The 27,380-nt window shown below is 48.6% G+C and overlaps 1 protein-coding gene across 1 annotated transcript in view; it reads left to right on the top strand.

Annotated features, from left to right (window-relative positions):
- Positions 1 to 27,380, top strand: part of LOC122545194 (uncharacterized) — a 785,061-nt gene that overhangs the window by 649,452 nt on the left and 108,229 nt on the right. The gene's annotated exons all lie outside the window — the stretch shown is intronic.

The raw sequence follows: 27,380 nt of genomic DNA, 5'->3' as shown, positions 1-27,380 counted from the left end.
ACATCCATTCTCTTTCTCTCTTCCTAGAAGGGTTTGATACAGCGATCAAAGATGGTTTGAGGCATCCACAAGGACAGGGTGTGGGTGGAAGAGAAGGAGAGAGAATGGACAGAGGGGCAGAGTGTCAGGGGGTGAGAGAGATAATTGACAGGGGGACAGAGGGTGGGAGGATGAGAACACTGAGGGGAAACAGAGGGTGATAGGAATGGAGAAGATTGTGGGGACCGATGGTGAGGGAAAGAGAAAGACTGGTGGACAGAGGTGGGGAAGAAGAGAATGCAGGGCAGAGGGGTGGGGGTTGAGAGAGAATGGAAGGGGGACAGTGGGTGGGTAGAGATTGGACAGGGGAGCAGAGGGTGGTGGAGAGAAACTGCCCAAATCCCACCTTCCCTTGGACCGGTGTTGATATCTCATGAACTGGAACCCACTCCTCCCACAGCAGACATGGGTCAATCATTTCTCAATATATACGTGGCGAAGGCAGTAGAATCATATAATTCTGACAGGCCATTCGGCCCATCGAATTCACACCGACCTTCCAAACAGCATCCCACCCAGACCGACCTGCTGACCCTACAGCATTCCAGTTCCTCATGGCTAACCCACTCTAATCTGCACACTTCAGCATGGCCAATCCACCCTAAACTGCAGATCTTTGGACTGTGGGAGGAAACCAGAGCACTCGCAGGTAACCCACAGAGACACAAGGAGGAGGACGCACCAAAGTCCACACAGACAGTTGCCCAAGGATGGAATCAAACATGGACCACTGGCACTGTGAGGCAGTGGTACTAACCACTGAGCCACTGTGCTGTCCAGAGTTAGCTTCTAACTTTTCACGCACCCTCAGCAGAGGCTCTCTCCTGACATTTGTGGACCATGCCTGCTGTAACCTCCCTTTCCCACATCTTCAGCCCTGAGCACATTGGTTCCCAAATCCTGGCATCAGATAGACACCGATGTCATCTGGCCTCTTGCAACCAACTGCGGAGACCGGAGACAATCCCTGTCACTATTCTGTCCCCTACCACCACCTCCCCAATGTTGATCTTACTCCCAGCACCCAGCCAGTTCGCTCCTCCACCCCCTTGCAGCCCTCTCTCAGATCCCCTTTACCTGCCTGATCCATGCTCACACCTCCTGACCCTGTCCACTGACTCAATCAGAAGGGTCTGTCCGGAGAGAAATGGCCAACTCCTGGAATAAAATGTATGGTTATCTTTATCCCCAAAGGTCTGCAGCCTGGCTTCCAGCTCCATCTCTCTGAGCCGAATGTCCACCAGCATGTGTTTGCCCTGGATCACAGCATCCAGAGCCTCCCACCTTCTGCAAATCAAAAGACAAGTCCCACCTTACACTCTCCAATGTGTGTTGTGTAACTGCTTATCATTTCTGGTGGCCGAGCAGAGGCCAAGTTCAACTTGGCTATTGATACCCAAGTTTGGAATCCATGAGGATGGCTTCAAATGGACCTTGGGTTGATGTCACACTACAGGTGACTCCACTACACTATACAGTCTCTCTCTCTCTCTCTCACACACACACACACTCACACACACACATACATACATACATGTAAGTCAATCGGGTGACTTTGCGGAATTATATTTGCAGATACGTTCTATTTTGCTCAAAAAGTGCACAATCTGCAGGCAGTCAATGCATGTAATATTTTATGAATTCCTACTTTGGAAATAGAACGAGTCTGACTCAAGATTGGGATACTGACAGACTCAAACCTCACACCTTCCATGCATTGTCTGAACTGTTGCCTCTTTTTATAAAATAGAGTCATAGAATCTTAGAGATGTACAGCATCGAAACAGACCCTACGGTCCAATCCGTGTACGCCGACCAGACATCCCAACCCAATCTAATCCCACCTACCAGCACCCAGCACATATCCCTCCAAACCCTTCCTATTTACATACCCATCCAAATGCCTCTTAAATGTTATAATTGTACCAGCCTCCACCACATCCTCTGGCAGCTCATTCCATACACGTACCACCCTCTGCATGAAAAAGTTGCCGCTTCTGTCTCTTTTATATCTTTCCCCTCTCACCCAAAATGAATGCCCTCTAGTTCTGGACTCCCCAATCCCAGGGAAAAGACTTTGTCTATTTATCATATCCATGCCCCTCATAATTTTGTAAACTTCGAGAAGGTCACCCTTCAGCCTCCAACGCTCCAGGGAAAACAGCCCCAGTCTGTTCAGCCTCTCCCTATAGCTCAAATCCTCCAACCCTGGCAACATCCTTGTAAAGGAGAAAGTGAGGTCTGCAGATGCTGGAGATCAGAGCTGAAAATGTGTTGCTGGAAAAGCGCAGCAGGTCAGGCAGCATCCAGGGAACAGGAGAATCGACGTTTCGGGCATAGGCCCTTCTTCAGGAATGAGGAAAGTTGGTCCAGCAGGCTAAGATAAAAGGTAGGGAGGAGGGACTTGCGGGAGGGGTGTCGGAAATGCGATAGGTGGAAAGAGGTCAAGGTGAGGGTGATAGGTCAGACTGGGGTGTGGGCGGAGAGGTCAGAAAGAAGATTGCAGGTTCGGAAGGCGGTGCTGAGTTCGATGGATTTGACTGAGATAAGGTGGGGGGAGGGAAAATGAGGAAACTGGTGAAATCCGAGTTCATCCCTTGTGGTTGGAGGGTTCCTAGACGGAAGATGAGGCGCTCTTCCTCCAACCGTCGTGTTGTTGTGGTCTGGCGATGGAGGAGTCCAAAGACCTGCATATCCTTGGTGGAGTGGGAGGGGGAGTTGAAGTGTTGAGCCACAGGGTGGTTGGGTTGGTTGGTCCGGGTGTCCCAGAGGTGTTCTCTGAAACGCTCCGCAAGTAGGCGGCCTGTCTCCCCAATATAGAGGAGGCCACATCGGGTGCAGAGGATGCAATAGATGATGTGTGTGCAGGTCAGGTGAATCTGTGGCGGATATGGAAGTTTCCTTTGGGGCCTTGGAGGGAGGTGAGGGGGGAGGTGTGGGCGCAAGTCTTGCACCTCCGGCGGTTGCAGGGGAAGGCGCCGGGAGTGGAGGTTGGGTTGGTGGGGGGTGTGGATCTGACGAGGGAGTCACGGAGGGAGTGGTCTTTACGGAATGCTGATAGGGGAGGGGAGGGAAATATATCCTTGGTGGTGGGCTCCGTTTGGAGGTGGCGGAAATGACGGCGGATGATGCGCTGTACATGGAGATTGGTGGGGTGGTAGGTGAGGACCAGTGGGGTTCTGTCCTGGTGGCGGGTGGAGGGGCGAGGATCAAGGGCGGAGGAGCGGGAAGTGGAAGAGATGCGGTGGAGGGCATCGTCGACTACGTCGGGGGGGGGGGGGGGGGGGGGGGGGAAGAATTGCGGTCCTTGAAGAAGGAGGCCATCTGGGTTGTACGTTTTTGGAACTGGTCCTCCTGGGAGCAGATGCGGCGGAGACGAAGGAATTGGGAGAATGGGATGGCGTTTTTACAGGGGGCAGGGTGGGAGGAGGTGTAGTCCAGGTAGCTGTGGGAGTCGGTCGGTTTGTAGTAGATGTCCGTGTTGATTCGGTCACCTGAGATAGAAATAGAAAGGTCGAGGAAGGGGAGGGAGGAATCTGAGACTGTCCAGGTGAATTTGAGGTCGGGGTGGAAGGTGTTGGTGAAGTGGATGAACTGTTCAACCTCCTTGTGGGAGCACGAGGCAGTGCCGATACAGTCATCGATGTAGCGGAGGAAAAGGGTGGGGGGTGGGGCCAGTGTAGTTGCAGAAGATGGACTGTTCCACATATCCTAAGAAGAGGCAGGCATAGCTGGGGCCCATGCGGGTGCCCATGGCTACTCCTTTCGTTTGGAGGAAGTGGGAGGATTGGAAAGAGAAGTTGTTCAGGGTGAGGAACAGTTCAGTCAGTCGAAGGAGGGTGTCAGTGGAAGGGTACTGGTTGGTACGGTGGGAAAGGAAGAAGCGGAGGGCTTTGAGTCCTTCGTGTCGGGGGATGGAGGTGTACAGGGACTGGTTGTCCATGGTGAAGATAAGGCATTGTGGACCGGGGAAGCGAAAATCATGGAGGAGGTGGAGGGCATGGGTGGTGTCCCGAACGTAGGTGGGGAGTTCTTGGACTAAGGGGGACAGGACCGTGTCGGGGTATGCGGAGATGAGTTCGGAGGGGCAGGAGCAGGCAGACACAATGGGTCGGTCGGGGCAGTCAGGTTTGTGGATTTTGGGCAGGAGGTAGAAGCAGGCGGTGCGGGGTTGTGGGACTCTGAAGTTGGAGGCGGTGGATGGGAGATCCCCCGAGGTGATGAGGTTATGGATGGTCTGGGAGATGATGGTTTGGTGGTGGGGGGTGGGGTCATGGTCAAGGGGGCAGTAGGAGGAGGTATCTGCGAGCTGGCGTTTGGCCTCAGCGGTGTAGAGGTCGGTGCGCCAAACTACTAACGCGCCTCCCTTGTCTGCTGGTTTGATAGTGAGGTTGAGGTTGCAACGGAGGGAGTGGAGGGCTGCACGTTCCGAGGGTGAGAGGTTGGAGTGGGTGAGAGGGCTGGGGGAGTTCAGGTGGCGGTTAATATCGTGGCGGCAGTTGGCTATGAAGAGGTTGAGGGCAGGAAGGAGGCCAGCACAGGGTGTCCAGGTGGATGGGGTGTGTTGGAGGCGTGAGAACATACTTGTAAATCTTTTCTGAGCCCTTTCAAGTTTTACATCTTTCCGATAGGAAGGATACCAGAATTGCACGCAATATTCCAACAGTGGGCTAACCAATGTCCTGAACAGCTGCAACATGACCTCCCAACTCCTGTACTCAATACTCTGACCAATAAAGGTAAGCATACCAAACGCCTTCTTCACTATCCTATCTACCTTAAATTATCTCGAGGATGTGACTTAAAAGAAATTCTGGGATTTGCATATTAATGAACCGAAACCTGCAACCCATTATAAAATGTGAAAGACTTAACAGCCATCTTGTTCAATATATCATTTCAGTTGCATGACACTAATCTTTTGCTATAAATTCTGTATCTTACGACCCTACTCCACAGCTACCTGATGACGGTGCAGCGCTCTGAAAGCTCGTGCTTCCAAATAAACCTGTTGGACTTTATCCTGGTGTTGTGTGATTTTTAACGTTGTTTCTCATGAACACAGCCACAACACTTCCTGCTGCTGCCAGTAAACATTAGAATGCTGATGAAACGATGCTGTAACCTGCAAAGATGAAAATCTTAACAGTTTCTAACGATACTCGCTACTGATTCACTGCTCCTTCTGATACACGACTTTGGTAACGTAGTGCTGGAAGCTGACTGAGCAGCTTTAAAACAGAAACCTGTTGGATTTTAAATCTTTCAATGTCTGAGTCCGAATTTAGGTAACCTTTATTGCGACCCAACTTTGTTACAGCTTCATGATCTCCCCAGCAAAAAAATTACAAAAAGTAGCTTTCCTTTTCTTCAACAGCTGAATCTCAAAGCACACACACACACACCCCTGACCTCCCCTACCACCCCAGTTGCTTTACTATTGGTAAGCACTGAGGTGTCCCTTTGTTACTGGATCCTTGGTACAGTCTTAATCCGGCGGAAGTAATGCCTCACTCAGCAATTTCAACCCATATACTGTATCCAAGTAAGTTTCTCCCCACTCATTTTCTGGGGGCAGGAGTGGGGACAGGGGATTTAAACTCAACCACATTACTGAGAGTTTGGAGTCATGTGTAGGCCAGACCGGGTAAAGGATGCATCTGGGACGACTGAGTGAATCCTTTCCCACAACAGCAGTTTCCTTCCCTAAAAAAATCATGAGTGAATCAGATGAGGATGTTCTCCCGGTGAAAATGGTTTCATCATTAGATTCTGATCTCCAGATTTCTGACCAAATTCCAATCTCCCATCTGCCGCGGCGGTGTTCAATCCTGGGAGTTCTCAGAGTTGAGTCAGTAATCCCATTGATAATACCACTCGGCCATTGCTCCTTCGATCCCAGTGATGGCGCATGAACTCATGAACCCCTTCCTGCAGTGACAGTAGGTGAACGGCCTCTCCCCAGTGTGGACCCAAGGATGTTTCAGCAGGCCAGGAGAATTGATGAATGTATTCCTGAACTTGGAGCAAGTGAATGGCTTCTTTCTGGTGTGAACATGCCAGTGCATCAGCTGGTTGCACAGCCAACTGAATCCCTTCCCACACACAGAGCAGGAGAATGGCCTCTCCCATGGGTGAATGCTTCGATGAGTCTCTAGCACTGATGGGGAAGGGAACCCTTTCCCACAATCCCCACATTTCCAAAGTTTCCCCATGGGGAGAGCTTTCCTTGTGTCGCTCTGGGTTTGAAATTACCAACAGAATGGGTACACAGTCTCTCTCCACCGTGAGGGGTGAGACTTTGATTCCCCAAACTGAGTAACTGGTTTCAAGGTGACTGCTTACCCAGTCTGCTAAACCTCTCCTCATAAGACAATCCTCTTCATGCCAGGAAGAGTTGAGTGAACCTTCTCTGAACTGCTTCCAATACAAGTACATCCCTCCTTAAGGAAATGACCCAGAAATGCACAGAATATTTGAGCAGTGGTCTCACCAATACCATGAGCAGCTGGAACAAGCCCTCTCATCCTATAAACTCTACCCCACTTACATCTCCTGCAAAGTCAACAAGTTAACCTCAGAATGAGAAAATAAATGGAAAAGGAGCGTGAGAAAAAAGTGTGTGGTACTCACAGATATCATACAGAGGAAGGAAGTAGCAGTCTAGGGTGAAGCTCAATCTTCATTCAGAGAGAGAGGCGCAGCAGCAGCACCTTCAGGAACTCATGGTCCAACTTCTGCAATCAGACAATAGGGGGTTCTGATTGACAGGAAGACCTAACAGCCTTCCGGTACTCCAGGAATTCCAATTGGTCAATCTCCAGGCACAGCTCACAATGGTCTTTATGATGTGAGGGCGGTTGACCAATGCGAAACAGGCAGTTTAAAATACATGGACATCACTGGCTGGCACTGCGGCTGCAAGGCCTTCAAATTTCTTCCTCTCCTGGGGTCCCGACAGGTACCCCTCCAGTTACATACTCATTCATTTGGCTGAACTGGTTCTCACCCTCAATAATTTCGCCTTTGAGTCCTCCCACTTTCGCCAGACCAAAGGGGTAGCCACGGGCACAGGCGTGGGCACCAGCTATGCCTGTCTCTTCGTCGGGTACACAGAAAAGTCAGTCTTCCGCAGCTACACCGGGACCATTCCCCACCTTTTCATCCGCTACATTGACGACTGTATCAGTGCCACCTCGTCCTCCCACGAGGAGGTTGAACACTTGATCAATTTCACCAACACATTCCACCTTTCGGTCAGCTTCAATTAAACTTCGTTACTTTTCGGTTTAAAAAAAATTCCAATTGCTTAAGCTTCGTTTATTTTGGGGTCGCGACATTCAAACTTCGTGACTTTTCGGTTTAAAGAAACTCCGATTGCCTTCGTATATTTTCGGGTTCACGTCGTTAAACTTCGTTACTTTTCGGGTTTTAAAAGAACTCCGATTGCCTGAACTTCGTTTATTTTCGGATTCGTGTCATTTATACTGAGCAAGTCTCAGGTGGCTCAAGAGGATTGGGACGGGAGGCGAATGCCTGCTCTCTGCCTTGTTGGTCCAAGCGTATGATAAAGACCCTTGGAGAAAGTTCACAATCAAAGTTGTTCATGTTCGCCCCATTAAAGTAACTGACGCCTCTCACCCCAAGGGTTTCAGAGAGAGAGAGAGAGAGAGAGATAAATAAGTTTATATTTACACAGCCTCCATACGTCTGCGAAACAGCATATTACACGGCAGCAGTGGAGGTCTTTGACATCAGGCTCGAACGTGCCTGCCGCGTGCCAGACGGAAACCTGAAGTGTTCTGTGGAAGGGACGCAGCGCGCGACAGCAGAGTTGCGCAGCGGGAGCGTGCTGGGCCCATAACCCTGAGGTCGATGGATCGAAACCATCCTCTGCCATTGTTCAATGTCACCTCGAGCTGCTCTCTTCTGCAAGCTGCCTTTGCATCTACTTAATGGCATGTAGCATATCGATGCACTCAATTGAAATGGCATGATTTTAGAGGTCTCAGTGGTATTCTGTACTTTGTCTGTTTCCTCTGAACTCAATCGCAAACCCAGTTCTCTGCGATGCCAATCAACTGGAAAAGTTGAAACACGTGCCTTGCGGTTTCGTCCATTCCTTGCAGGAATTCGCCACCCTGGTTCAGACGAGAATGACAAGCACGTCAGAAGCCGCATCACGACTCAGACATAGTCCCCGAATATGAGGACGGATACTACCGATTGTGAATAACCTCAGAGAGAGAGACAAGTGACAGACAGTCGCCGTGGACTCGATGGGCTGAACGGCTTCTGTCTGCGCGAGAATGATGCTACGTGTTTATGCCGTCCCACTGCCTGTCTCTGGGACAGAGAGGCTGAGGGAGCAAAACTGGTTCATTTTTACCCATCCCTTCCGTGTTGGACTGCCTGCAGTCCCTCAGCTCAGAGCCGTGGGAATGACTCTCAGTGAGTGAAGGTTTCACTCGGATTCTCTTCATCTGGGACACTTGGGGCTCAGATGTTAACTGCTGCGCGGTCGCAGCAAAGAAAGCGATGCCCACTTTGCAATAGACTTTCCCTAAGATTGCTGCGTGAAGACGATTTCTGAACACCAAGAAGGCTGCACAACAATGTGAATTTACCTGGGCGAAGAGTCCTCGGTGTCCATTTCTTTCTGTCCTGCCAAAACAGCATCTTTCTATCTCTCCGATAACAGACCCTTGGATAAAGTTCACAATCAAAGTTGTTCATGTTCCCCGCATTAATGTAACTGACACATCTCACCCCAAGGGTTTCAGAGAGAGAGAGAGAGAGAGCAGAAGAGCGAATGGACTCTACCCGCCCCCCACCCTACACCCCGTCCCACCCCCCAGAACAACGTGCAAGTAGAAATAAAATGGTTTAACTATCCGCCAGTAGAGGTCGTCCAGTTCCTGGGGATGAGACAAATATCAGAGCCCCGGGGACAGAATGACAAGCAGATGTTCTGGAAACGCTTTGCTGCTTGCAATTCTTGGAGCAATGTGGAATGTACTTCACACTGAGCAAGTTTCAGCTGGCTCAGAGTCTCCGATGTACATTGCTGTGTTTGCCGCCAGCTCAGAGAGAGAACAATAGGAAGGACGTAGGAGTGAATAACGATCCGCGTGAGAGGGCGAATAACTGTTAATGGAGACTGTTAGCGGCTAACAATACGTAGTGTGTCATAGCAGACGAGGTGATAACAAGGTGGTAGGGGTCAAGGACATGGGGGAGTTCAGGCCCTAAAGTTATGGAACTCGATATTGAAGACCGGAGGGCTGTAAGGTCTCCAAGTGGAAAATGAGGTGTTGTTCTTTCATCTGGAGCTAGAACACTGCTGCAAGCCTGAGACAGAGATGTTGGCCAGGGAACAGGGTGATGTGTTAAAGTGGCAGGCAACCGCAAGGTCAGGGCCTTTTTTCTGCGGGCAGAACCGGGATGTTCTGCGAAGCAGTCACCCAGTTTATGCTTCATGCTACATTGGGGAAACGACACTGTGAGCAGCGAATGCAGTGGACTAGGTTGTGGCAAAAGTGCTGCTTCACCTGGCAGGTATGTTTGAGCCCTTGGATATTCAGGAGGGAGCAGGTAAATGGGCAGGTGTTACACATTCGGCGGTTGCAGGGGAAAGTGCCTTGGCACTATGGGAGGTGGGTGTTGGGTGTTGCGAGTGAAGGAAGAGTGGAACCGAGGTGGAACCCCTGGCACAACGGGTGCGTGTTGGGACCATAACCCAGCGGAGAAAGCATTCTCTCCTATTCACTCAATGTCGTCTTTAGCAGCTTTCCGGTATAACAGCGCTCTGTTCTGCACCTCGCCTTCTCGTCTGCTGCCGAAAAAAGCTTGGACATAAATATTTCCCAGTGATATACTGGCCCAATGTGCACAGTCGAGTTGATACACTCGTGGAGGTCTGCGTGGTCTTCTCCTGTTCTCTGTATCCTATGTTGAGGAGGGCAATGCTTGTCACTGGCCACTCGGGTGTCAGAGAAAAGTTTCGAAGCAAAATGGTTGAATTATCTGCCAGTGGAGAGAGCCCGGTTCCCGGGGACGGGACAAACAGCAGCAGGGAGACTGAATGAGAAGCAGCTGTTCGGGAAACTCTTTGCCGCTTGCAATTCTCAGAGCAATCTCAAATGTATTTTATACTGAGCAAGTCTCAGGTCGCGCAAGCGGTGTGGGGCGTTGGTCGCGCGCCGGCTCTCTAGCTCGTTGGTCTCGGCGTATGATTCTCGCTTCGGGTCCTTTACTATGCCGAGTTACGAGAGGTCCCGCGTTCAAATCCCGGACGAGCCCGCGTTTTTTTAACTTGACTTGTGCAAAACTGCCAGATTAATTTTCTCAAAAAACATCCTTCGTGAAACGAGGTTGGGCTGTCTAGAGTAGGAATGAGGCGGAAAACAGGGAAGTGAAATGGTTGGAGATAGTGTTCAACAGGTTGACGTGAGTGGTGCGGTGTTTGAGGAATGTCAACAATCAAGGTAGATTGGAAAATTGGGACAGCTCTCCTCGGAGAACCGAACTTTTCCAAGTCATGAGGGACCTAGAAACAGGAAATAATGTTGTGAAAATGCTCCCACACCTGAAAGGATCCACAACGATTCGGCAGAATTTTAAAGTCACGAGGAAAAGAAGTAAAAGTGACATTAGGAAGAACGTTTTCGTTACAGGGAGTGGTTAGGGTCAGTAAGTCCCTGTCTGTCATTGACAAAGAGGAAGATTCAATGGACACAAAAGGGAATTCGGTGGTCACGTTCAGATGTGCAGATTTACGCTGAGAAGGCGAGAGAATGAAACGAATAGAGACACACGTTTACTTAAGTGTAGAACCAGCAGAGCGAAGGTGGGCCGCATGGCCTCCGTCTGCGCTGTGACACATGTTGTGATTCAGTGTGAAATCACAGTTCGACCAACAGAATGTGGGAAGTTAGAAATAAGTTTATATTTACACAGCCTCCATACGTCCGCGAAACAGTATATTACACAACAGCAGTGGAGGTCTTTGACATCAGGCTCGAACGTGCCTGCCGCGTGCCAGACGAAAAGGACCCTTCTGTGGAAGGGTCGCGACGGGCAGAAGCAGAGTGGCGCAGCGGGGGCGTTCTGGGCCCATAACCCAGAGGTCGATGGATCGAAACCATCCTCTGTTTCAATGTCACCTCGAGCTGCTCTCTTCTGCAAGCTGCCTTTGCATCTCCTTAATGGCATGTAGCATATCGATGCACTCAATTGAAATGGCATGATTTTAGAGGTCTCAGTGGTATTCTGTACTTTGTCTGTTTCCTCTGAACTCAATCGCAAACCCAGTTCTCTGCGATGCCAATCAACTGGAAAAGTTGAAACACATGCCTTGCGGTTTCGTCCATTCCTTGCAGGAATTCGCCACCCTGGTTCAGACGAGAATGACAAGCACGTCAGAAACCGCATCACGACTCAGACATAGTCCCCGAATATTAGGACGGATACCACCGATTGTGAATAACCTCAGAGAGAGAGACAAGTGACAGACAGTCGTCGTGGACTCGATGGGCTGAACGGCTTCTGTCTGCGCGAGAATGATGCTACGTGTTTATGCCGTCCCACTGCCTGTCTCTGGGACAGAGAGGCTGAGGGGGCAAAACTGGTTCATTTTTAACCGTCCCTTCCGTGTTGGACTGCCTGCAGTCCCTCAGCTCAGGGCCGTGGGGATGACTCTCAGTGAGTGAAGGTTTCACTCGGATTCTCTTCATCTGGGACACTTGGGGCTCAGATGTTAACTGCTGCGCGGTCGCAGCAAAGAAAGCGATGCCCACTTTGCAATAGACTTTCCCTAAGATTGCTGCGTGAAGACGATTTCTGAACACCAAGAAGGCTGCACAACAATGTGAATTTGCCTGGGCGAAGAGTCCTCGGTGTCCATTTCTTTCTGTCCTGCCAAAACAGCATCTTTCTATCTCTCCGATAACAGACCCTTGGAGAAAGTTCACAATCAAAGTTGTTCATGTTCCCCGCATTAATGTAACTGACACCTCTCACCCCAAGTGTTTCAGAGAGAGAGAGAGAGAGCAGAAGAGCGAATGGGCTCTACCCGCCCCCCACCCTACACCCCGTCCCACCCCCCAGAACAACGTGCCAGTAGAAATAAAATGGTTTAATTATCCACCAGTGGGGGTAGTCCAGTTCCTGGGGATGAGACAAATATCAGCGCCCCTGGGACAGAATGACAAGCAGATGTTCTGGAAACGCTTTGCTGCTTGCAATTCTTGGAGCAATGTGGAATGTACTTCACACTGAGCAAGTTTCAGCTGGCTCAGAGTCTCCAATGTACATTGCTGTGTTTGCCGCCAGCTCAGAGAGAGAACAATAGGAAGGACGTAGGAGTGAATAACGATCCGCGTGAGAGGGCGAATAACTGTTAATGGAGACTGTTAGCGGCTAACAATACGTAGTGTGTCATAGCAGACGAGGTGATAACAAGGAGTCGTTTGTGTGGTAGGGGTCAAGGACATGGGGGAGTTCAGGCCCTAAAGTTATGGAACTCGATATTGAAGACCGGAGGGCTGTAAGGTCTCCAAGTGGAAAATGAGGTGTTGTTTTTTTCATCTAGAGCTAGAACACTGCTGCAAGCCTGAGACAGAGATGTTGGCCAGGGAACAGGGTGATGTGTTAAAGTGGCAGGCAACCGCAAGGTCAGGGCCTTTTTTCTGCGGGCAGAACCGGGATGTTCTGCGAAGCAGTCACCCAGTTTATGCTTCATGCTACATTGGGGAAATGAGACTGTGAGCAGCGAATGCAGTGGACTAGGTTGTGGCAAAAGTGCTGCTTCACCTGGCAGGTATGTTTGAGCCCTTGGATATTCAGGAGGGAGCAGGTAAATGGGCAGGTGTTACACATTCGGCGGTTGCAGGGGAAAGTGCCTTGGCACTATGGGAGGTGGGTTTGGGGTGTTGCGAGTGAAGGACGAGTGGAACCGAGGTGGAACCCCTGGCACAACGGGTGCGTGTTGGGACCATAACCCAGCTGAGAAAGCATTGTCTCCTATTCACTCAATGTCGTCTTTAGCAGCTTTCCGGTATAACAGCGCTCTGTTCTGCACCTCGCCTTCTAATCTGCGCAATGTTTCCTCATTTCCCCTTCCCCCACCTCACCCTAGTTCCAAACTTCCAGCTCAGCACTGTACCCATGACTTGTCCTACCTGCCCATCTCCTTTTCCTCCTCTCCACTCCACCCTGTCCTCCCTGACCTATCACCTTCATCTCCTCCCCCACTGACCTATTGTACTCTATGCTACTTTCTCCCCACCCCCACCCTCCTCTAGCTTATCTCTCCACGCTTCAGGCTCTCTGCCTTTATTCCTGATGAAGGCCTTTTGCCCGAAACGTCGATTTCACTGCTCATTGGATGCTGCCTGAACTGCTGTGCTCTTCCAGCACCACTAATCCAGAATCTGTGAACTTCACCCCAGACTGTAACCTCCTTCCTCTGTCTAACTTTTGTGAGTACAACAGTCTGTTTCTCACCACTTTTTCCATTTTTTGTTTCATTCTGGGGTTCAATTGTTAACTTGCAGCAACTGAAAGGAAAGAGTGAATCGGGGGGCGGCGGGGGGACAGACTCTGGAAAAGTTGATCCAGGTCTGTGTCTCAATTTGCAAACAGATGGCAAATGCAGTGACACAATGTATAGCCTTTGATGTTTTAAAAAAACGCAGAGAGGAGGCGCATTGTTTAGATGGTGATATGTTGAGATGTGGCGAAAGTGAGATGATGGAGATCAGAGTTGAAAAGTGTGGCGCTGGAAAACCACAGCAGGTCAGTCAACAACTGAGGAGGAGGAGAGTCAATGTTTTGGGCATGAGCCCTTCATCAGGAATGATGTGTGGATGGACAAAGGAGCCTCCGCGTCCTCCTACACCAGTCAATGCCAGTTGTCAGACAGGAGCAGCAAGCAATCAGCAAGGCAAGTGGTATATTAGCAAGAGGAATTGATTTCAGAAGAGTGAATGTCTTCCTGCAGTTAGGTCAGTCATTGAATGTATTCAAGGCTGAGTTCGTTTGACTTTGAAGAACAAAGAAGTGGATGGGTATTGGGGGAAGGTAAGAAAATGGCTTTAAGACCAGTATAGAACAGTTACAGTCATACAGCACAGAAACAGACCATTAAGTCCAACTAGTCCATGCTGACTGTGTTCTAAAAACTAAACTAGTCCCACCTTCCAGTGTTTGGCCCAGACTCTCTGAACCTTTCCTATTACAATTGCAACATTTAAGAGGCATTTGGATGGGTATATGAATAGGAAGGGTTTGGAGGGATATGGGCCGGGTGCTGGCAGGAGGGACGAGATTGGGTTGGGATATCTGGTCGGCATGGACGGTTGGACCGAAGGGTATGTTTCCATGCTGTACATCCCTATGTACTTATCCAAATGTCTTTCAAACACTGTAACTGTACCTGCATCCACCACCTCCTCTGGACATTAATACCACATGAGAACCATTCTCTTAAAATAAAAAGGTGCCCCTCGTGTCTTTTTAAAATATTTCTCCTCTCATCTTCAAAGTTTGCTCCCTAACCTTGAAACACCCATCCCAGGGAACGAATACCTGCTGTTCACCTCATCGATACCACTGAAGATTTTATAATCCTGTCTAAGGTCATCTCTCAACCTCCGATGCTGCAGTGAAAAAAATCCCATCCTGTTCACCGAGATGCCGGTATATTTATATCCAGTTATGAACTGTTCAATGCTGGTGCCGTCTGGAAAGACCAAATGACCTATTCCTGCTCCAAATTCTCTCCCTCTGTGTCCAGGACAGCAAGAGACCATATGACATAGGTGCAGAAATTAGGCCATTCAGCCCATCAGATCTACTCCACCATTCAATCACAACTGATACGTTTCTCAATCCCATTTTGAAATTTTGACTTTGGAAAGGCAGATCAGGGCACGATCTGCAAAGTTAATGGGGAGTGTTGTTGACCAAAGATATCTTGGAGTGCCGGTTCATAGTTTCTTGAAAGTGGAGTCACAGGTAGACAGGATAGTGAAGGAGGTGTTTGGTATGCTTGCCTTTATAGGTCAGTGCATTTCAGTACAGATGTTGGGAGGTCATGTTGCCCCTGTACTGGACATTGATTCAGCCACTTTTGGAATACTGCGTTCAGTTCTGGTTACCCTGCTACAGGAAAAGTGTTGTGAACCTTTGACAGGGTTTGGCAAAGATTTACAAGGTTGGAGGGTTTGAGCTATAGGGAGAGGCTGAATAGACCGGGGCTGGTTTCCCTGGAGCATTGGAGGCTGAGGGGTGACTTTATAAAAGTTCATAAGGCGCATGGATAGGGTGAATAGCCAAAAACATTTCCACATAGTAGGGAAGTCCAAAACTAGAGGGCATAGATTTGAGGTGAGAGGGGAAAGATTTAAAAGGAGCCTTATGGACAACTTTCTCACACAGAGAGTGATGCAAGCATGGAATGAGCTGCCAGAGGACGTGGTGGAGGCTGGTATAATTACAGCATTTTAAATGGCATCTGGTGACAGGGTGAATTGAGAGGGATATAGGCTAAGTGCTGACAAATGAGACTATGTTAATTTGGAATATCTGGTCAGCACAGACAATTTGGACTGAAGGAAAGCAGAAGTGTCATTGTGAAGACTGGACTTTCAGAGCAGCTGTCAAAGATATTTTGTCCTTACTGGGAGCAGAAGCTACAATGAAATCTTTCATTTGAGAGACAGCAACTGAGTAAGTGAGGACATCCAGGATTTTGCTGGAATGTGGGAATTTGTTGCAATGTGGGGTTGAAGTGTTTTAAGTAAAGTGTCCTGAGTGGGAAGCCGAGTGAAGAGTTTCGGTGGGTTTTTGTTTTAAACTGCTCATTTCTTTCAGCCCCCAACAATGTACTTCCAATGCTGTGCATCAGAAGGAGCGGTGAATCAGTAACTGGTATCATCAGAAGCCTTACGATTTTCAGTACCGCAGGTATTGCATTGTTGCATCAGCATTGTAAAGGTTACTGGCAGCAGTGGGAGGTGTGGGCTGTATTCACTGGAAGCGATGAAGCAGTTAGATAACACACATATGAGAGGGCAGGGTGGGACTTGTCTTTCAATTTGCAGAAGTTGGGAGGTTCTAGGAGCTGTGGTTCTGGGCAAACACAACTGCAGTAAATCATAAAAGCCCTACAGTATGGAAGGAGGTCATTCAACCCATCAAGTCCACACTGACCCATCGAACAGCTTTCCACCCAAACCCACCCTACCTCGTCGTTTCTGCTGGTGGGTTAGACTAGGTAACAAGATTAGGGGTAGGTTTAAGGCAGAGGAGGAGGGACTACATTTCCTGGAGAGTGGTGAATCTATGGCATTCTTTGCCCAAGGAAGCAGGCATATTCAAGACACAGTTTGATGGGATTTTGGATGGTAGGTGAATTTAAGGTAGTTAGGATAATGCAGGTAAGAGGAGCTGAGATGATGGATAGATCAGCCATGATCTTAAAGAATGGCGGAGTAGGCTTGATGGGCCAAATGGCCTCTTTATGCACTGCAGGGATTTTATGAGTGCTTCATATGGTGTATATCTGATATTTGCTGTTGTACAAGCTGCATGGCTATGATTTTTCACCTTCTAATATAGTAATGGAATTACATCCTGTATTTCTTGGATTCATTTTTATTTAGCAGGTCAGCAGGAAATCTTACAGCAACTTTACTGGCTTTCTTTCCTGAAGCAGCCTTGACATTTCATTTTCATATCCTTCATTCAGCTCCATTTCCAGCACCTTTGTAGGAAGGTTGTTCCAGGTCATTGTCACCTAAATGAAGTTTTCCTCTTTATATACTTAATGCTATCTGGCTGAATGAGGGTTTTCAGGTTTCTGTGTCATGGATATTATATGATCAGCAGGTATCTGGCAATCTAAGGAATTGTCACCGAAGTTATGTTCATTTGACTGTACTGACCGTGACTTATTTCGTGATTTTATTTGCAGGAAGACATGGGGAAAGAAATCTGAAACCAAAAGATACATCAGCTTCTGACAGAGTCACTTGATTCATTGGGACTTGAATATCAGCAGCCATTCCAGTCGAGAAGAAATGTTTGCTTTTGTCTGCTTGGACACTGGTGTGGCAGGAAGAATACTGATACACCCGAATGAGGGAGATTCAGTGCGGTGACTGTGAAAAGTACAGGACTTCACACCATTTACTCAGCTTGGAGGATCAAAGAGGCCGTTCACTTGCTCTCTGTGTGGGAAGGGCTTCACTTACTCCTCCCAACTGCAGAGACATCAGTGAGTTCACCTCCCATCGCAGGGGGATTGAAGGAGCTTCGGCCGAGTGCCATTATTGACTGCATTAATAACCCAGTTCTGTGGACTCCCGGGTTTGAATCTCACCATAGCAGATGGCGGATTTGGAGTTCAGTCAGAAATCTGGAGTTCAGAATCTCATTATGAAACCATTTTCGGGGAACAAACACCCCAATCTGATTCACTCATGCTTTAGGGGAGGAAACTGCTGTTGTGGGAAAGGATTCACTCAGTCATCCCAGCTGCATCCTTTCCTTGGCCGATATGTGACTCCAGACCCACAGCAGTGTGGTTGATTCTTGACAGCCCATCTGCAAATGCGCGGGGGGAATCTTACTTGCATACAGGCTATGGGTTGCAATTGCTGAGTGAAGCAATACTTCCTCCAGGCTAAGGCTGCACCAAGGATCGAATTACAAAGGGACAACTCAGCTGACCAATAATGAAGGAAGTGGGATGCAGGAGAGTGTGTGTGTATGTGTGTGTGTGTGTGTGTGTGTGTTAATGTGTGTGTGTGTGTGTGTATGTGTGAGTTTCAATAAAAAGCTACTTTTTGTGCACCTTTTTGCTGGGACGTTCTGAAGCTGCAACAAAGTTGTGTCCCAACAAAAGTTACCTGAACTTCCCGTCGGACTCAGACATTGAAGGCTATGAGATCTAACAGGTTTTTCTTTTAAAGCTGCTAATTTCTTTCAATCTCCGGCACGAGGTTTCCAATGTCTTATATCAGAAGGAGCAGTCAATGTGTAGCTCGTATTATTAGAATTGTACATTTTTCAGGACTGATGGTTCATTGTTTCCTCAGCATTGTAAAGTTTACTGGCAGCAATGGGAGGGGTGGGCTGTTTTCACTGGAAACAAAGTTAAAATCCAGTTACAGTCCAACAGGTTTATTTGGAAGCACTAGCTTTCGGAGTGTTGCTCCTTCGTCAGGTAACTGTACAGCAGGATCATAAGACACAGAATTTGTAGCAAAATGATATATTGAACAAACCTCGACTGCTTTTAAGTGTTTCATCTTTAGAATGGGTTGCAGGTTTCAGTTCATTAGTATGTAAATCCTAAAACTTCTTTTAAGTCACAGTCTCGAGATAACTTCAGGTTTTACAAAGAGGTGCCATCTCAGCTCAGACAATGCATGAAAGCTGTGAGGTTCGAGTCTGTCTTGAGTCATACTGGTTCTGTTTCCAAAGTAGGAATTTATAAAATATTACATGGATTGACTGTCTGCAGATTGTGCACTTTTTGAGCAAAATAGAATGAATCTACAAACATAATTCTGCAAATGCAAATTCATCCCATGGTCTTATCTATGTGTGCATGCATGAGAGTGAGTGAGTGTGTGCTTCCCCGTGAGTCTGGCTGAGAGAGTGTGTGTTGCGTGTGTGCATGCTTGGTAAAGTGAGAGTGTGCAGGAGTATAAGTCTATGAGAGGATGTGTGTGTGGGTGAGAGTGTGGGTGGGTACATGTGTTGTGCATCTGAAAGAGTGCGTATATCTGAGAGAGTGGCTGTGTGAGTATGTGAGAATGTATGGCTGTGTGTGAGAGACAGAGAGACAGAATGTGTACAGTGTAGTGGGGTCACCTGTAATGTAACATAAACCTCCTGGTGAAGGCCGTCCTCATGGGTTCCAAACTTGGCTATCAGTCTCGCCCGGCCACTAAAAATGATTAAGCAGTTACACAATAGACACGGGAGAGGGCAGGGTGAGACTTGTCTTTCGATTTGCAAAAGGTGGAAGGCTCTGGATGATGTGATCCAGGGCAACCACAACTTGGAGGACCTTCGGCTCAGAGAGGTGGAGCTGGAAGCCAGTTTGCTGACACGCTGGGAAGGCAAGGCGGAAAGTTAATCAGATGTTTTTTATTCTGGGAGATGGTCTTTCCCTCCATACAGAGTCTTCTGATGGGGTCAGTGGACAGGGTCAGGAGGGTGTGAGCTCAGGTCAGGCAGGTAAAGGGGATCTGGGAGAGGGCTGCAGGGGGGAGGAGCTAACTGTGAGGTGGTGGGAGTAAGAACAACGTTAGGGAGGGGGAGGTAAGGGACAGAATAGTGACGGGGATTGCCTCCGTTCTCTGCAGTTGGCAGCAGAAGCACAGATGGTATCGGAATCTGGTGCCAGGATTCAGGAACCGATGCGTTCAGGGCTGGAGAAGTGGGAAAGGGAGGTGCAATGGGTGTGGTCCAACGATGTCAGCAGGACACAGCCTCTGCTGAGGGCGCATGAGAAGGTAAAAGCTGCAAAGACAAAGCAGAACCTCAAAGCACTGGGTGGGATGGTGGCTCAGTGGTTAGCAATGCTGCTTAATAACGCCAGGAGCCTGGGTTTGATTCCACCCTTGGGTGACTGTCTGTGTGAAATTTGGCATGTTCTCCCCCTTGTGTCTGTGTTGGTTACCTCTGGGTGTTCTGGCTTCCTCCTACAGTCCAAAGATCTGCACTTTAGGGTGGATCCGGTGTGCTAAAGTGTGCAGGTGAGCTTGCATCTTTTAGGATGACCATGTTAGTTTCGGTTCCTTCATTTGTAAATCCCAGAACTATTTTTAAACTTACATTCTCAAGATAGCTTTTAACAATAGGTGTCATCTCAGCTCAGATAATGCATTGAAGGTGAGACATTAAAGTCTGTCTGTATCCCAATGTTAGGTCAGACTGATTCTATTTCTAAAGTGGGAGCTACAGAATCTTACATGGATTTATGCAGTTTTTGAGTAATTCGGAATAGAATGGACTTCTGCAAGGAAGTGTACAAACAACTGACCAGGAACACGACAGGCAACTACCAGCTAATCTGGGGGCTTGGAGGGAGGTGAGGGGTAAAGCCCCAAAGGAAACTTGCATATCCGCCACAGATTCACCTGCACCTCCACACACATCATCTATTGCATCCTCTGCACCCGATGTGGCCTCCTCTATATTGGGGAGACAGGCCGCCTACTTGCGGAGCGTTTCAGAGAACATCTCTGGGACACCCGGACCAACCAACCCAACCACCCTATGGCTCAACACTTCAACTCCCCCTCCCACTCCACCAAGGATGTGCAGGTCTTTGGACTCCTCCATCGCCACACCACAACAACACGACGGTTGGAGGAAGAGCGCCTCATCTTCCGCCTAGGAACCCTCCAACCACAAGGGATGAACTCGGATTTCACCAGTTTCCTCATTTCCCCTCCCCCCACCTTGTCTCAGTCAAATCCATCGAACTCAGCACCGCCTTCCTAACCTGCAATCTTCTTCCTGACCTCTCCGCCCCCACCCCAGTCTGACCTACCACCCTCACCTTGACCTCTTTCCACCTATCGCATTTCCGACGCCCCTCCCCCAAGTCCCTCCTCCCTACCTTTTATCTTAGCCTGCTGGACAAACTTTCCTCATTCCTGAAGAAGGGCTTATGCCCGAAACGTCGATTCTCCTGTTCCCTGGATGCTGCCTGACCTGCTGCACTTTTCCAGCAACACATTTTCAGCTCTGATCTCCAGCATCTGCAGACCTCACTTTCTCCTCAAATGATTTGATGCTTTGGAGTACAAAATCAAAAAAAAATGTTGAACAGTTACAGGAGAACTGCCAAAAGACCAACAAATGTAGGCTGCTAGTGAGAACTCAGAGGCACCTGTCCAGAGAAGGAGTCTGCACAGAGAAAAAACATCGACACCGACCTGGAGAGCAAATCTACAGAGAAAGATACAAAGAGAAGATTTAACAGCTGGCTGGTTTTGAAGTTTGAGTCTTTCGGTAAATCTTAATCAAGGGTTTTTATTGGACTGGTATCATACAGGGGAAGGTAGAAGATAGGTTAGAGACAGGAGTTGTAAATAGTTGTTAATTAATTATTCTCCGTTAGACTTTAATAAATAAAGTTGTTAATTTTAACTTTAAATACTGACCTTTGGGAATAGTTTCTTGGTTCTTGAATTTTCACAGATTACCGCATGGGTTAAACCTGCTCTATGTTGCTGGTTTAAATTAGGTGGGGGAGATTGCACCCAGTGTTGTAAAATTTGGGGGCTTTCATCCAAGATTTGAACTGGTTCAGACAGATTTGAATAGATTTGGCGATACGAAAAATCCCAGCAGATTTAAACACTTGCAAGTAAGTGTCCTAGATCATTAAATAAAACTTTAAATAGTGACTTTTAGAAAGAGTTCCTTACCTCTTGAATTTTCACATTACCACATGGGGTAAATCTTTTTTGGGTTTAAATTAGTGGGGGGTGCAGTCCGTGTCATAACAGTTCTGACGATGTAGAAATAGAGCAGTGGAGCATGGAAACAAACTGTTTGTTCCGTGCCAATCGGATATCCTAAATTAATCTAGGCCCATTTGCCAGCTCTTGGCCCATATCCCTCCAAGCCTTCCTGTTCATAAACCCATCCAGATGCCTTTTGAATATTGTAATTGCACCAGCCTCCACCACTTCCTCTGGGAGCTCATTCAATCCACGCACCACCCACTGCGTAAAATAGTTGCCCTTTAGGTCCCTTTTAATCCTTTTCCCTCTCACCCTAATATAAATCAATTGCTGCTTTTTCTGAACAGGCTCAGTGGTTAGCACTGCTGCCTTATAGCGCTAGGCACCCGGGTTTGATCCCAGTCTCGGGCAACTGTCTGAGTGGAGTTTGCACCTTCTCTGCATGAGATTCCTTTGGTGCTCCGGTTTCTTCCCACAGTCCAAACATGTGCAGGTTTGGAGAGGGCACTTGAGGGGAATTAACTTTCACACTTTTTTTCTACTCCTTAGGTCCCTTTTAAATCTTTCCCCTCTCACCCTCAACCTATACCCTCCAGTTTGGGAGTCCCCTACCCTGAGGAAAAGATGAGTAGTCAAATAAAATGCAAAAGGAATAAAATGTGGAGCCGCAGGATAAATATAAAATGTCGCTCCAGCCTTTCTTGTCTCCGAGTGTCATTTGTGCAAAAAATCTGTCAGTTACACCAGCAACTTCACAGAGCATCTTGCGCATGCTCCTCGGTGACAACACACACTGCGCATGTTCGCCAGTGTCAGCAAAACCTGCGCGTGCTCCTGGTTGTCCGTGGAATCTGCGCGTGATCTTCTTTTGTTGGGCCAATAGGAAGCCCTGGAGGACCGGAAGGAGCGTGGTCCTCCTGCTAATCAGAGACAACCCGATTGTGTTTCTCTCTCTCGCCTTCAATCTCAATTTATGGAGGGGGCAGATTCTGGAAAAATTGGGCCAGGTCTGTGTCTCAGTTGGCAAACTCATGGAAAATGCAGTACCACGATGTGAAGTGATAGCATTCCCTGTGGGGGGTGGGGAGGGAAAGCAGAAAGGAGATGCATTGTTTTAATGTTGATATATTGGGATGTGGAGAAAGTGAGGACCGCAAATGTTGGAGATCAGAGTCAAAAAGTGTGGTGCTCGAAAAGCACAGCAGATGAGGCAGCATCCAAGGAGCAGGAGAGTCAGCGTTACTGGCACGAGCCCTTCATCAGGAATGTGTATAAAGGGGCCTCAGCGTCCTTCCATACCAGTTAATGCCAGTTGTGAGATAGGTGCAGCAAGCAATGAGCAAAGCAGGTATTATCTTAGCAAGAGGAATTGAGTCCAGAAGTGGAGATGTCTTCCTGCAGTTATGGGATCATTGAATATATTCAAGGCTGAGTTCATCTGATTTGGAACAACAAAGAAGTGGCTGTTTATGGGGGAAGACAAGAAAATGGTTTTCAGACCATTGCAGAACAGTTACCGAGTCAAACAGCACAGAAACAGTCCCTTCAGTCCAACTACTCCATGCTATGTTCTCAAACTAATCTAATCCCACCTGCCAGTGTTTGGCCTATATCCCTCTGTCACAAAGCTGGTCCTTTTACTAAAAGCTGGTCCTTCTTCTCAAGGATGCTGTGTCCTTGGTTTTTTTTCCAGAAGGGTGGTTAAAAAAACCTGGGCTCCAAAGCGACTCGTTTAGTACAGAGACGAAAAATGGTATTGGGAGGCATTTTTGGTTATATGTGAACAGATGAGACTTGAGGCCAAAGCTTTTATGTTTTAGAAGTGACCTGTACAATGAAAGGGGAGTGGTCAGTCCTGAAAGCTGAAGTCTTGTTTGGGTGAGTTAAGCAGTGGACGATGTGGAGAAAGGCTGCTAACACTGTCTCCTTCTGCCCTTCTAACTTCAATTGTAAGCCTCTGTTTCAGTTTTACTTTGTTTAAGGGGTTTGTTTTTTTTTTGGTACTGTTGTGTTCAAGCATTGCGAAGAGTGTTAAGAGTTTCTCGACAGCTTGTACTGTACTTAATAAAGTTTGGTTGTTCACAGAAGTTGGCGTATTGCAGTGTAAGAAGCTCAAGCAAAAGAACTTAACAAAGGAACCTAAGGGATAAGTCTTTCATGCAGAAAGTGGCGTGTTTAAGGAAAGAGCTGTCCGAGGAAGTGGTGGGTGCTGGTACAGTGGCATCTGGATGGGTTTACGATTAGGAAGGGTTTAGACAATATGGGCAAAAATGCTGGCAAATCGGCCGAGATTAGGTTAGGTTATCTGGAAGGGTGCTACATATCTCTATCACTCTGGCTAGCCACTAACATTTGCCACATCTATATGTACAGTTTCTCTCTGGTGTCAGTGTCAATGCCTTGATATTCTTAACCGGACTGGCAGTGATGACTTTTATAATCTTTTCTTACAGACTATCTGAAGACAGAAGTTCAAAGTCAACAGATAAAGGGCTTATGTCCAAAATGTTGATTCTCTTGCTTCTCTGATGCTGCTTGCCGTGCTGCGCTTTTCCAGCGACGCAGTTTTTGACTCTGACTTTCCAGTGTCTCCAGTCCTCACTTTCACGTCAATGTCTGACAGTTACTCAATCCATCAGGACAGCAACAATTTTCAACTATGATTCTGTGAGAAGGAGCAAAGCTTTCTTTTTGGTTCCTGTTTGAGTACGGGGGCACTGGTTGAAAGACCCTACTGTTGCAGCGCACTGAGTGTGGAGCCTGAAACAACTCTACTGCCTGGAAAGAAGAATTCATGGCAGGGTTGTACACGTGTGTGTGCAGCTGAAGCTTCGGCCATGGAGAAACTCGAGGAAACACGCCCTGTTGAGAAACCATGGAATTGTGGCGACTGCGGGAAGAACTTCCGTGTCCCATCTGTCCTGGCGGCTCATCAGTGCAATCACATTGGGAAGAGGCCGTTCTCCTGCCCCGAGCGGGAGAAGGGCTTTACTAGCTCCTGTGTCTTGCTGGCCCACCAGCATATACACACTGGTGAGAGGCTCTTCAGTTGCCACGAATGCGGGAAAGCCTTCAGCAATTCCTCCAACCTGCTGAAGCACTGGCGAGTCCACACGGGGGAGAGGCCATTCAGCTGCCCCGAATGCGGGAAGGCTTTCAGCGACGACTCCAAACTGTGAGGCACCGGCAGGTCCACACGGGGGAGAGGCCCTTCAGCTGCCCAGAGTGTGAGAAGGCCTTCAGCAATTCCTCCAACCTGCTGAAGCACTGGCGAGTCCACACGGGGGAGAGGTCATTCAGCTGCCCCGAATGCGGGAAGGCCTTCAGCGACGACTCCAACCTGCTGAAGCACCGGCGGGTCCACACGGGGGAGAGGCCCTTCAGCTGCCCAGACTGTGGGAAGGCCTTCAGCAATTCCTCCAACGTGCTGACCCATCAGCGGGTCCACACGGGGGAGAGGCCCTTCAGCTGCCCAGAGTGCGGGAAGGTCTTCAGTAAATCGTCCGACCTGCTGGCCCATCAGCGCGTCCACACGGGGGAGAGGCCCTTCAGCTGCCCACAGTGTGGAAAGGCCTTCAGTAAGTCCTCCAACCTGCTGGCCCATCAGCAGGTCCACACGGGGGAGAGGCCCTTCAGCTGCACAGAGTGTGGGAAGGCCTTTAGTAAGTCCTCCAACCTGCTGGCCCATCAGCGGGTCCACACGGGGAGAGGCCCTTCAGCTGCCCAGAGTGCAGGAAGGCCTTCAGCAAGTCCTTCAACCTGCTGAGACACCGGCAAATCCACATGGGGGAGAGGCCTTTCGCCTGCTCTGAGTGTGCTAAGGCCTTCAGCAATTCCTCTGACCTGTTGTCCCACCAGCGGGTCCACACCAGGGAAAGGCCATTCAGCTGCCCCGAGTGTGGGAAGGGGTTCACCTGCTCCTCCAAACTGCTGGCCCACCAATGGGTCCACACCGGGGAGAGGCCGTTTGCCTGCCCTGACTGCGGGCGGAGGTTCACATCGTCCTGCAACTTGCGGAGGCACCAGTGCATCCAACAATCAGATTCCACCAGTGACACTGCTGTGGGTCACCCCCAGGGCTGAACCTCCTGCCCATTCTGACAGTGGGTGCAGTGAGCTTTTTTTGTTTTGTGCTGGTCTTACCTCCCCCACAAGCCCACCTACGTGGCTCAGGGGTGGCATGGTGACTCAGTGGTTAGTACCGCTGCCTCACGATGCTGACCTGGGTTCAATTCCACCCTCGGGGTGACAGTCTGTGTGTAGCTTTCACGATGCCCCCCCCCACGTCTGTATGGGTTTCCTCTGAGTGCTCTGGTTTCCTTCCCTTAGTCTAAAGTGTGCAGGTTAGGATGGATTGGCCCATCTAAATTGTCCCAAAGTGTTCAGGGATGTGTAGGTGTGGTGCATTAGTTGGGGTAAATGTAGAGGAATAGGGATAGGGGAATGGGTCTGGCTGGGTTACTCTGCGGAGGGCCAGTGTGGACTTGTTGGGCCAAAGGACCTGTTTCCATACTGTAGGGAATCTAATCTTAAAAAAAATTCCTCCAAGCAATATTGATAAAATATGCCGAGTTGGACAAAGTACCCCGTCAAGTTTGAGACAAACCCAGAGTTGAAGAAGTCGGAAGTCACATGACACCATGTTACAGTGCAACAAGTTTATTTGAAATCACAAGCTTTAGGAGCATTGCTCTTTCATCAGTGCTGCTCCTTCATCACTTCATCTGGTGCCGTGTGACTTCTGACTTTGTCCACCCCAATTCAACACCAGCACCTCCGCATCAGAGTTGACAAATGAGATTGGATTTTATTCGGCCTGATTGTGAGATGTTCATTTGGAAACTCAAAACTGTCGTACCGATAAAGAGATGTGAATCATAGAGTCCTACAGCAGGAGTCAGGCCCTTCGGCCCAACATGGTCCACACCGACCAAACTGTCCATCAACACTAAGCCCATTTCCTTGCACTTGGTCCATTTCCTTCCATACCTTTCCTATCCACGTATTTCTCCAAATGCCTTTTAAATGTTGTTAATCAACCCACCTCAACCACTTCTGCTGGCATTTCATTCCATATGTGTACCACCGTCTGCGTAAAAAGAAACATTGCCCCTCACATTCCCTTTTATTCTTTTTCCTCTAACCTTAAACTGATGCCCTCTAGCCCTCACTTCCCCAACCCCAGGGTAAAGGTCTGAGTGCATTCACCCTCTACGATCTCTTCACTTCTCTAAGGGCCTCTCTCAGTCTCTAATGCTCTAAATAAGTGGGCGGCACGGTGGCACAGTGGTTAGCACTGCTGCCTCGCAGCGCCAGAGACCCGGGTTCAATTCCCGACTCAGGCGACTGACTGTGTGGAGTTTGCACGTTCTCCCCGTGTCTGCGTGGGTTTCCTCCGGGTGCTCCGGTTTCCTCCCACAGTCCAAAGATGTGCAGGTCAGGTGAATTGGCCATGCTAAATTGCCCGTAGTGTTAGGTATAGGGGTAAATGTAGGGGTATGGGTGGGTTGCGCTTCGGCGGGTCGGTGTGGACTTGTTGGGCCGAAGGGCCTGTTTCCATACTGTAATGTAATCTAATCTAAAAAAAATAAAAATATCTTAGCTTGTCCAACCTCTTCCTTTTACATAGACCCTTGAATCCTGGTAACATCCTTGTATATGTCTTCAGCACTCTTCCAAGTTTAATAACATATTTGTTATAGACACTGCCCTGTTGACCTATTTTGTTGGAAATATAGGACTTAATCCAACTGGATAATCTGGCTGATGGGGCAGGAAACCACTTCCTTTCTTGCGAGACAAGTCTCCTGGAGAGAACTGGCTGGCTGACTGATCTACTGACCC

Source organism: Chiloscyllium plagiosum, unplaced genomic scaffold (assembly GCF_037043375.1).
Source record: "Chiloscyllium plagiosum isolate Xiang-an unplaced genomic scaffold, Cpla_swu_hap1 HiC_scaffold_27, whole genome shotgun sequence".
In the NCBI taxonomy this organism is placed as follows: domain Eukaryota; kingdom Metazoa; phylum Chordata; class Chondrichthyes; order Orectolobiformes; family Hemiscylliidae; genus Chiloscyllium; species Chiloscyllium plagiosum.
Note: the sequence above shows the minus strand (reverse complement) of the source record. Positions and strands in the feature narration are given on the sequence as shown.